Raw genomic sequence first — 10,876 nt, forward strand, 5'->3', positions numbered from 1 at the left:
AGTGTTCAATAAAGTTGTGTTGGACTTTACCCTGACTCTTGTCCCCCTTGTCTATCTCACTGTGTCACAACCCTGCGTTTAAAAAAAGGTTACTGGAAACTGGTCAAAGTTAGTCGGGGTACATTTACCATTTTTCACTTTGCAACAAAGGTCAAGCATATTTTTTGCTTTGGTTGATGCTTACACCGGTGATGCGTATGATTCAAGTAGAGACTACATGAATATTTAAGAAATGCACAGAATGGGGAATGAAAGGATCTAGCAACAGTGAACAATGGGATTTGAATAATTACTTAAGTGGAAGACAAGAACAACACAAGATAACAAAGTGTGAAGCTGGATGAACACAGCAGGCCAAGCAGCATCTCAGGAGCACAAAAGCTGATGTTTCGGGCCTAGGCCCTTCATCAGAGAGGGGGATGGAGAGGGGGTTCTGGAATAAATAGGGAGAGAGGGTGAGGCGGACCGAAGATAGAGAGAAAAGAAGATAGGTGTAGAGGAGAGTATAGGTGGGGAGGTAGGCAGTGGATAGGTCAGTCCAAGGAAGACGGACAGGTCAAGGCGGCCGGATGAGGTTAGTAGATAGGAAATGGAGGTACGGCTTGAGGTGGGTGGAAGGGATGGGTGAGAGGAAGAACAGGTGAGGGAGGCAGAGACAGGCTGGGCTGGTTTTGGGATGCAGTGGGGGGAGGGGATGAGCTGGGCTGGTATTGTGATGCAGTGGGGGAGGAGACAAACTGGGCTGGTTTTGGGATGCAGTGGGGGAAGGGGAGATTTTGAAGCTTGTGAAGTCCACATTGATACCATTGGGCTGCAGGGTTCCCAAGCGGAATATGAGTTGCTGTTCCTACAACCTTCGGGTAGCATCATTGTGGCACTGCAGGAGGCCCATGATGGGCATGTCGTCTGAGGAATGGGAGGGGGAGTTAAAATGATTTGTGACTGGGAGGTGCAGTTGTTTATTGCAAACCGAGCAGAGGTGTTCTGCAAAGTGGTCCCCAAGCCTCAGCTTGATTTCCCCAATGTAGAGGAAGCCACACCAGGTACAATGGATACAGCAAACCATGGTTTGCTTCCCTGTGGTTGCAGGGGAAGGTGCCGGGTGTGGTGGGGTTGGAGGGGAGTGTGGAGCGAACAAGGGAGTCACGGAGAGAGTGGTCTTTCCGGAAGGTAGACAAGGGTGGGGATGGAAAAATGTCTTGGGTGGTGGGGTCGGATTGTAGATGGCGGAAGTGTCGGAGGATGATGCGTTGTATCCAGAGGTTGGTGGGGTGGTGTGTGAGAACGAGGGGGATCCTCTTGGGGCGGTTGTGGCGGGGGCGGGGTGTGAGGGATGTGTTGTGGGAAATGCGGGAGACACGGTCAAGGGCGTTCTCGACCACTGCGGTGGGGGGGGGGGGGGGGGGGGGGGGGGCGGGGGGAGTTGCGGTCCTTGATGAACATGGACATCTGGGATGTGTGGGAGTGGAATGCCTCATCCTGGGAGCAGATGCGGTGGAATTGGGAATCGGGGACGGAATTTTTGCAGGAGGGGTGGGTGGAAGGAGGTATATTCTATGTAGCTGTGGAAGTCAGTGGGCTTGAAATGGACATCAGTTTCTAGCTGGTTACCTGAGATGGAGACTGAGGGGTCCAGGAAGGTGAGGGATGTGTTGGAGATGGCCCAGGTGAACTTGAGGTTGGGGTGGAAGATGTTGGTGAAGTGGATGAACTGTTCGAGCTCCTCTGGGAAGCAAGAGGCGGCGTCGATACAGTCAAGAACAGCACAAACTGGTTTCAATGATCTGTCATTGCTGCCTTGCAATTTCTATGAAAATTAACTGTGACACCTTGGAGTATTGTATAATGAATCATTCCTAATTCTTGGATATGGGCCAGACATATCTTATAAAGTGACCAGGTGAAAAGCCTTTGTGTCCTTTGTGTGATTTGTAGGGGAATGTCCAGGTGGCTGTGTTCACAGGTATTTGCTGCCTTTGTGCGTTTAGATGGTAAATAACATGGGTTTCTAAAATGCTGTCAATGGATGCTTCAGGAATTTCTTGAGTGCTGTACATGTAAACCATTGCATTATTTTTAATCAGTACTATATTCACATTATTTCTCCTTTGTATTATGGGCCAGTTAGCTGGATGGCTGGTTTACAATGCAGAATGATATCAACAGTGCAGATTCAATTCCTGTACTGGCTGAGCTCATTGTGAAGGTCCCACCTTCTATCCTCACCTGAGGTATGGTGACTTTTAGGTTAAACCACCACTAGTCATCCCTCTCTGGGAAAGCCATTCTATGGGATTATAATGACTTTCCCTCTTTTTATCATATCAACTAATTTCACTTACGTAATCCTTAGCATTTAGAAAAACAGTAGGATAGAACAGTTTGATTTCTTAGAGTAAACTAGCAATAGATGTGATACTAGTGGTCCTATAAGTCATTATGTAAGAGATAACCCAAACTTTTTAAAGAATAAGTTGGTTATGAAAGTCAAGCTTTTCTCAATATATTGTCAAGAGTAAAGTTACTTGTGAGAATCCAGAAAGTAAAGGAGGGTTTTGTGGTGATAGGAAGATGGAATCATGGAGGAGGGACTCTGACTGAAGATATCATTGCCAGGACAACAGTGACCATTATAATAAATACAGAGAGAGAGAGAGAGAGAGAGAGAGAGAGAGAGAGAGAGAGAGAGAGACACACAAACACAGTCAGTTATTTCAGGGTATGCCACTGAGATAGGGATTTGCCACAATCTCCATACCTACTGAAGTTGGCCTGGACAGTGGCCACTTGAGTTTGTGTGAATGTTTCTTCCTAAGCTGTCAAGGCACAGAAATCACATCCATCAGTGACACACATCTACAGACAATCCCTGCTGAGAGCAGACTATGACAATGTTGGGCTGGTCCCGGATGGCCAGAGTCAAGTTAAAACTCTATCAGATGACTTGATTTACGTATTGCTTTATATGCCAAAGGCCAGGGTCAGGCAGGGGTATAAAGAATGAAATTGAATATGTCATGGACTGATCACACCTGGAACTGATAATCTACACTATTTTATCTGTTTTTCTGGCAATGTTAATAATCCCTATATGTGGCTGAAGTATCATATTCTTAATATTTTGTTGATATTTGGGACTGCAATGTTCCCTTTTAAAAGTGTTATTTGTGAGTTTTCCACTTAATTTAAAATTTCTCGCTGCAAACTAGTTTATCATTAAATTTATGTACAGTTACTTAAGAGGGTTCTGCTACAGGAATCTGATCAATTACCACAAAGATGTGGCAAGAGTTTCATCACAGGCTGACAACTGAAATGGACCCTAGCCCAAAGGAATTCTCAGTAATCAGTGTCTCAGACATTGTTTTTTAATAAACATTACACAGTGGGAAAATCATAGTTTTGTGTGCTATTTCAATATCCAGAGTAAAACGTACAACTAGTAGTCTAGGACTATTGTTTCTACATTCTTGGGGCTGCCACAGAATAGCAATGATGGAGATAGTGAATGTTTAAAGGTGTGGACTGAGTGGCAAACAAGTGGGTGTTGTCCCAGGTGACGTGAAGCCTTTTGACTGTGCCTCAAGGAAGTTAATGAAATGCGCTCCACTTCTCTATGTGCCTTCTAGATGCTGGACAAACTCTGGGGGGAAGCAAGAGGAGTTACTCACCACAGAAGTTGCACATTTCGCCATATTTATATGGTTGGTCCAGTTCTGTTTCTGCTCAATTTGTAACCCCAAGGCTGTAGACAGTCGGGGATCCAGTGATGGTAATGTCATTGATTATTAAGGGAAGGAGATTATATTCTCTCTTGCCAAAGCTTGTCATTGTCTGGCATTCCTGTGGCAAGAATGCTATTTGCCACATGTTAGTAAAACCTGAAAATTGTCCATGTCTTGCTGCATGCAGGCATGATTCATTATGTGTTAAGTAAGAACAGAATAGGCAATTCAGTCTATCAAATCCTCTCCACCATGAACAGAATGTAGAATAATCATCAGCAAACATCCCTGTGTTGACCTGTTTTTCCACTGGGATCTCAAATTTTGTGACAAATAAAGAACGGTCAGCCAAATTAGAATGAAATACAACTTCTTATTTATTGGTAACTCTTCAGTTCTCAAAAAGTAAATATTAAACATTACCTGTTGGACTCCAATCTAGATACTACCCATGCACGATGAATCGGTCAGGTTCACTCTGACAAGTTGTTGTCTTCTGAGTTCTGAATTCAGGGTCTGCTCTTTACGATGGTTAGTTTCAAGTTGTGGCTGTCAAATGTCTTTTATGTCCCTTCTTTTGGATGTATTTTTCCCAGTCTTCCAGATTTTTCTATGTCCTGCACCTTGCAGAAAACCATCATAATTCTAAGCTGATTTGTCCAAGAGTTATATAAACAGGAGACACTTGTATCCATGTCACATCTTTATCAGGCTTGTTCTTTCCTTTTTTGCAACCATAGAGTCATACAGCCATTGAGATATACAGCATGGAAACAGACCCTTGGGTCCAACTTGTCCACGCCAACCAGATATCCTATATAAATCTATTCCTATTTGCCAGCATTTGACCCATATCCCTCTAACACCTTCCTGTATGGATGAAAATGAAATAGGTTAGATGGGCTTCAGATCGGTTTCACTGGTCGGTGCAACATCGAGGGCCGAAGGACCTGTACTGCGCTGTAACGTTCTATGCTCATATACCTATCCAGATGCCTTCTAAATGTTGTAATTGTACCAGCCTCCTCTGGCAGCTCATTCCATACATGCACCACCCTCTGCATTAAAATGTTATATCTTAGGTCCATTTTATATCTTTCCCCTCTCAACTTAAACCTATACCCTCTTGTTTTGGAATCCATTGCCCTGGGGAAAATACCTTGCCTATTTACCCTAGCCATTTCCCTTATGATTTCATAAACCTCTAAAAGGCATCAGCCATTTGCCTAGTCAGTTGTCTGGCTTTACGTTTTACACAGCAAGCTGATCTAGTCTTTGTATAAAGTTAGCATAATTTCCCATCATGCATATTAGACTTCAACTTTGTCAGCCATAGAGCCATAGTTAGCCATAAGACCACACCCACCTCTGAAGTTTTGATGGAGCAAGGGTCATTGATGAAGCTACTGAAGATTGTTAGGAAGTCTAGGACCAAAATGCAGCATCTCAGAAAATAAGGGGTGCCAATTTAAGACTGAGACAAGCAGGGCTTTCCTTCTTCAGAAGCTTCAGAGTCTTTGGAACTCCTTTACAGAGAGCTGTGAGGGCAAAGACCTTGAATATTTAAGGCTGAGATCAATAGGTTCTTGATCAGCAGAGAAACCAAGAATTATGGGGAAAATACAGGAACACAGATATGAGGAATTCTATAATCAGCTATGATCTTTATGAGTGGCAGAGCATACTCAAGGGGCCGAACGGCGACTCCTGTTCCTATTCCTTTTGACATACATTGCACATTGTTACAATGGCACTTCTACATATCAAGTGAGGGTACAGCTCAGCAAAAAGCTCTGAATTGCAAGAGAAGTTTCTAAATGATTCAACTTATTAAGTAATGTTGCAGCATGTGAATTGGCCTTAACTGATGAGGAAATTTTAAAAGGTAAGTTTCACTGAAAATTGTGATAAGATTTTTAAAAATTTCCCCTTCAAATTATTTAGAGTGCCTGTTGTATGAATGATTATTTTTTTAAAAATGGCTCCTTTCAGTTTGTACTTCAGTCTAGTTGCAAGTAGAACCTTGAATTTATGCTAGGATATGACCAATATAGATGCTTGATTATGCAAATTCTGGTAACAAAAAAAAACTTTTTTTGGAGTAAGTTATTTTTGAGTAATTTTTGGACATGAAATGATAGGTACATGACAAATTTTGCCAGAAGTCAAGACTGAACCTTGGATACCATCCAAGTAGGGTTGATCTGTTGCTGTTGCCTCATTTTAGGCAATATGATCCAACTTGGGTTGGCAAACTTACTGGCAACAGCCTTATAATTTTGTGAAGGAAATAGACCAGAGAATTCCAGTTTTTGCCCCCTTGTCTGTTTTTCCCTTTTCACAAAAGTTTTGGGCTGCACGGCCTTACAGAGGTAAGTACTGCTGCCTCACAGCACGGGACCCGTGTTTGATTCCACTCTTTCTCCCCATGTCTGCATGGATTTCTTCTGGGTGTTGTAGTTCCCTCCCACAGTCCAAATATGTGCAGGCTAGGTGGACTGGCCATGCTAAATTGCCTGTAGTGTCCAGGAGTGTAAAGTTAGGAAGATTAGGCATGGGAACTGCAGGGTTACAGCGGAAAGGTAGGGGAGTGGGTCTGGATCCGTGTGGGAGGCTTTTCAGAGGGGCAATGTGGACTTGTTGGGCCAATTGGCCCGTTTCCATATTGTAGGGATTCTATGATTCTTATGGCCATGGGACTTCAACCACCTTCCTTCCAGTGATGTGTAACTCGAACCAGCAGAGAGATTTCCTCTTGATTCTCATAGTAAAACAGAAGACAATGGCTTCTCATTATCACACTCTTAAATGTTGCCTTGATGACACGTCAAGGTGACTTTCACCTCATTCAGCTCTTTTGTCGATGTTTGGACCAAGGCTGTACTGTATTGAGATCTAGGGCAGAGTGATTTGACAAAACCTAAACTAAGCATTGACATGTGGCCATTGATTTCATTGTTGATGACATCTTTAATCATTTGCTAATGATTTTGAGCAAACGGATGAGAAGTTATTTGGTAAGGTTACATTTGTCTTGCTTTTTGTGGACAGAATGTAGTTTATCGAGAGTTGCACTAGTACTGGAATTTAACTCTTCAGCCCTACAGCAGGGATTTTGTCATGGTGTTTTCAGTAAACAATACACATAATAGCAAGAAACAGTGTAGTGAAGTGAATCAAATTGTGAACATCTGTGAAACCAGAAACCTCAGGAGTACCTCCTTGATAATCTACATTTCATCTTATTCAAGATCTTTACTGCCTCCTCCTCTGCTGTCAATTTAACTGCATCTGTCTTCATAACAGGATGGAAAGTGCTCATTCAGTATCTCAGTGACTACCACCCCAAGATTTCATTTGATCCATTTCTTGGATTCTAATTGGTCCCATCACTCCTTTAAGTCAAATTTACTTATTAGATGCTAACAGAAGTTTTGTTTTGATGTTTTCTGATACTGCTTTCTCAAACTTTGCTCATGTTTCCTCTCATGTTTTCCCCTTAACTCAATATTCTGCTTGGTTCTATTGTATATTGAACCCAAGGTTTGTCAAAATTCTCTTCAATCTTATTTTAAACTTGTCTTCTTTGTCATCAAGGAAGTTGTATCTTGAAGAGCCCAAATTAATTTGTCTCTTGTAACAGTACCTCTTGGGAAACTACCCATTTTCCTGCCTTAGAAAGGACTGCAACTGAATCTGTACATAGCCATTTTAAATGCAATAGTATAGGATCTAAATATGCCATGGAGCCTTTTAAATTAAAACTATATGTCATTCACTGCAAGTGGGGAAAAAAACTCCAGCAACATCTTTATTCTCAATTTTTTTACTACTTGTTGAAAGCTAAAAAGTAATATTCATGAACCAAAATTTAATTTTATTCAAATCAAAACATTTAAAGGCTCATTATAAACAAGTGTTTAATCACTAAAATGAAGTAATTAAATGCAAACTTCAAGGAAATATCCAATTACATCAGCAACTTACAACAGACTGACATAAGCAATATATTGTTACTTTATCTTTAAAGGCTAATAAAAAAACCTGAAAAGCCTCAAATTAAACAATGTTATGCCCCAAAAGATAAATTACCAATAACAACTCAGGTGGGATGGACTGTATTTTATGCATTTATATCACATTTTTTCTTTTAGTGCTAATTTAAAGAAGTCAAAACAAAATGTCCTTTCATGTGAACTTGTTGGGAGTTGGAATTCCATAAATTCAGTAAACAGTTAGATCATCCACAACAAACCAATTTGAGAGTGTCTTTTGGATGATATGGTAATTTCTCAAACAGAACTATGTAAAGCTCAGTAAAAGAATACCTCATCTAGAGCACTGCTCCATAATATAGTGCATTCTTGTTTATTCCAACAGAGTAGTAGCTGTCAAAGCAAAGACATCTGCATTTGCAGTGAACAAGTAATGTTTGCATTACAAGCCCTAGGTCACTGAAAGCATTACTGAAAGCATTACTGAAACTTGGATGGCTGCTGACAGTGACTGCAGGACTTGTGGTGACTTAGAGTAAATCCACAGCAATTCAAATATTCCAATTACAGCATTTGGCTTTAATAGTGGGTTAGCAGCTGACCCATACATTCCAATGGTGAAAGTATGAACGTGCAATAAATATCAAAGCACTGGCTAAAACTACCAAATGAGTCCCATGCTGTACATGGTCAGACATAGCAATAATGGGATACGACGCGACATTGGGAGAGGTTCTGAAATAAAAAAGAGGCATCAGTGGTCATCCCCGCCATTGAAGCAAAAAGCTCAAACAAATCAATGACAGAAAAGGCTGGTGTTGACAGAAGTAATTCAATACATCATTACCAGAATCATATTGACATTTCACAATGCATAATTATATATAAATTTTAAGGCACACAAACTCTTAAATGCACAATAATGCTTTGATCAAAGAATCAAAACATACTCAGTACGAAAAGGTAACACATACACACACTGAAGCATATATACAACCTCTGATCATAGCGGTATCTGTTGCAACTTTTCCCCCATGAACATATTGAATATACCTGAAATCATATCAAACAGTAAATCAAACTGATCTGTTTTATTAAAAAAATGTCCATCTGAAGAACTGGCAGGAATATTTTAAATAAAAAAATGTCGCGCATCAAACTGTTATGATATGACATTCTACCACATTAAACTGCATCTGAAGCAGTGTACATATAAGTTAACTTTCTATAAATTTAAATATTTTAAGTAACTTGCTTCGAAAATGCTGAAAATTATTTTTAAAGCTTTGTACTCTTTGTAAAAGTAACCATGTTTAGAATACATATCAGTCCAATTGATTACACTATATTTTGCTCAATAACACAAAAACAGAATGCTGCCAGAAAGGCTCAACAGGTCTGGCAGTATCTGTGAAGAAAAGAAAAATCAGAGTTAACATTTCGGGTTCAGTGACCCTTCCTCAGTTTTGAGATTTTCTTCAGATGCTGTCAGACCTACTGAACTTTTCCTGCAACTTCTGTTTTGGTTCCTGATTTACAGCATCCGCAGTTCTTTTGGTTTTTATTTACTATATTTTGCTCATTTGGTTTTAAAGCAACAAGTCCAAATATTAAATAAATTAAATTGTTCTTAAGAAAACAGGCAAACATCACATGCAAAGTAATTTGCCTTTGTTTTACAAGTGCTTAATATTGTACAATATTTTAACATTGTACATTTCTGTAATTGAATCCTCGACCACTAAAATAGTATCCTTGGGGAACTTTAAATTTAAAGTATGCCAAGTTTTAATGGGAAAAACTCAAACTGGCTTCTATGTCAAAAAGAGATCTTGATTTTTTTCAAAAAATTCTTTCATGGAATTTGAGCATTGCTGACAAAGCCACCATTTATTGGCTATCCCTAATTGCCCTTTAGAAGGTGGTAGTGAGCTGTCTTCTTGAACCACTGCAATCCTTTAAGTGTAGGGACACCCCCAATGCTGTTATGACAGTAGTATGGGTAATGAATCAATACCTAGTTTCACTCTTCTGCTCTCTCTATATATGTTTTTAAAAGAAAAAAAATCAATGAATTAAGTTTCCTGTAAAGATCTGAGAAATTTCAAATTAATGCATTCACTATTATGTCTAGTATTTAGCAGCATAATTTCAAGCACTTGTACAGACAAACAAGGTACTAGCAGTTTCAGTATGGTATGGGATGATTTATTCATATCCAAAATAAATCAGGAGGCTGGAACAGACCATTGTAACAAGTCGTTAAAAGTGTAGTTAAATAAAAATTGATATTTGAAAGTCCAAATTTGAACATTTTAGTTAATGGAACTCCAAATTGTCTTGCATCACCTTTAAAACACTTCAACAGCAGAACTAAACATAAAACTCTTTATATTTATAAAGTCATGAACTAATGTAGATTTGTTAGTCCAACACTCAATTCTCATTTGTTCTTTAGGTTTCGTTTGTTGACTAATTTTCCCAATCAATCTATTCAGACATTATTACAGGCTTCTGGAGCAGGTGGGACTTGAACCCAGGCCTTCAAGTCCAGGTGTAGGGGCACTACCACTGTGCCACAAAAACCATTAATTTGCCTTGTGGCATAATCTTATCCAAGAGGGTAGTAAAGTATGGGAAAGGCCAATTGATCCAGTAGGCATCAATTGATAAAACAGTACATCTCTGGCCGATGCATTCAAACAGGAAGTCAGTGTCCTTGATGTTATCAGTACGCATCTACACCACATTGGAACCAAAACCAGAAATAATGCACTGGTTGCAAAACAGAACGAAACGTGACCATGTTGCTGCCTCTCCCTCACTGTCTCATTGATTGACTTCCTCATCACTGGCTGTATCCCAGCCGCTCCCCTCATAAATGACTATTCCCTTGACGGCCCCAATGTGTGTCCCCTTGCTGTCCTGCCAGTCACATTCCTTGCTGCCTAGCTCTCCAGTTCACTCAGTGGGGCAGCAAGGGATGCGGTGAGTAACAGCTCTTCCTGAATGGATCTCCAGATCAATAATTTTCTAATTCTTTCAGGGGCACCAAGCTTTTACATGAAAGAAACCTGGAATATGAAACTATTTTACAAGTTCAGTGATGTCGCTGGCAGTGATGCCATAAGGATTGAATGTTTTAGCTGTGAGGGT

This window comes from Stegostoma tigrinum, chromosome 2 (assembly GCF_030684315.1).
Source record: "Stegostoma tigrinum isolate sSteTig4 chromosome 2, sSteTig4.hap1, whole genome shotgun sequence".
NCBI lineage: Eukaryota > Metazoa > Chordata > Chondrichthyes > Orectolobiformes > Stegostomatidae > Stegostoma > Stegostoma tigrinum.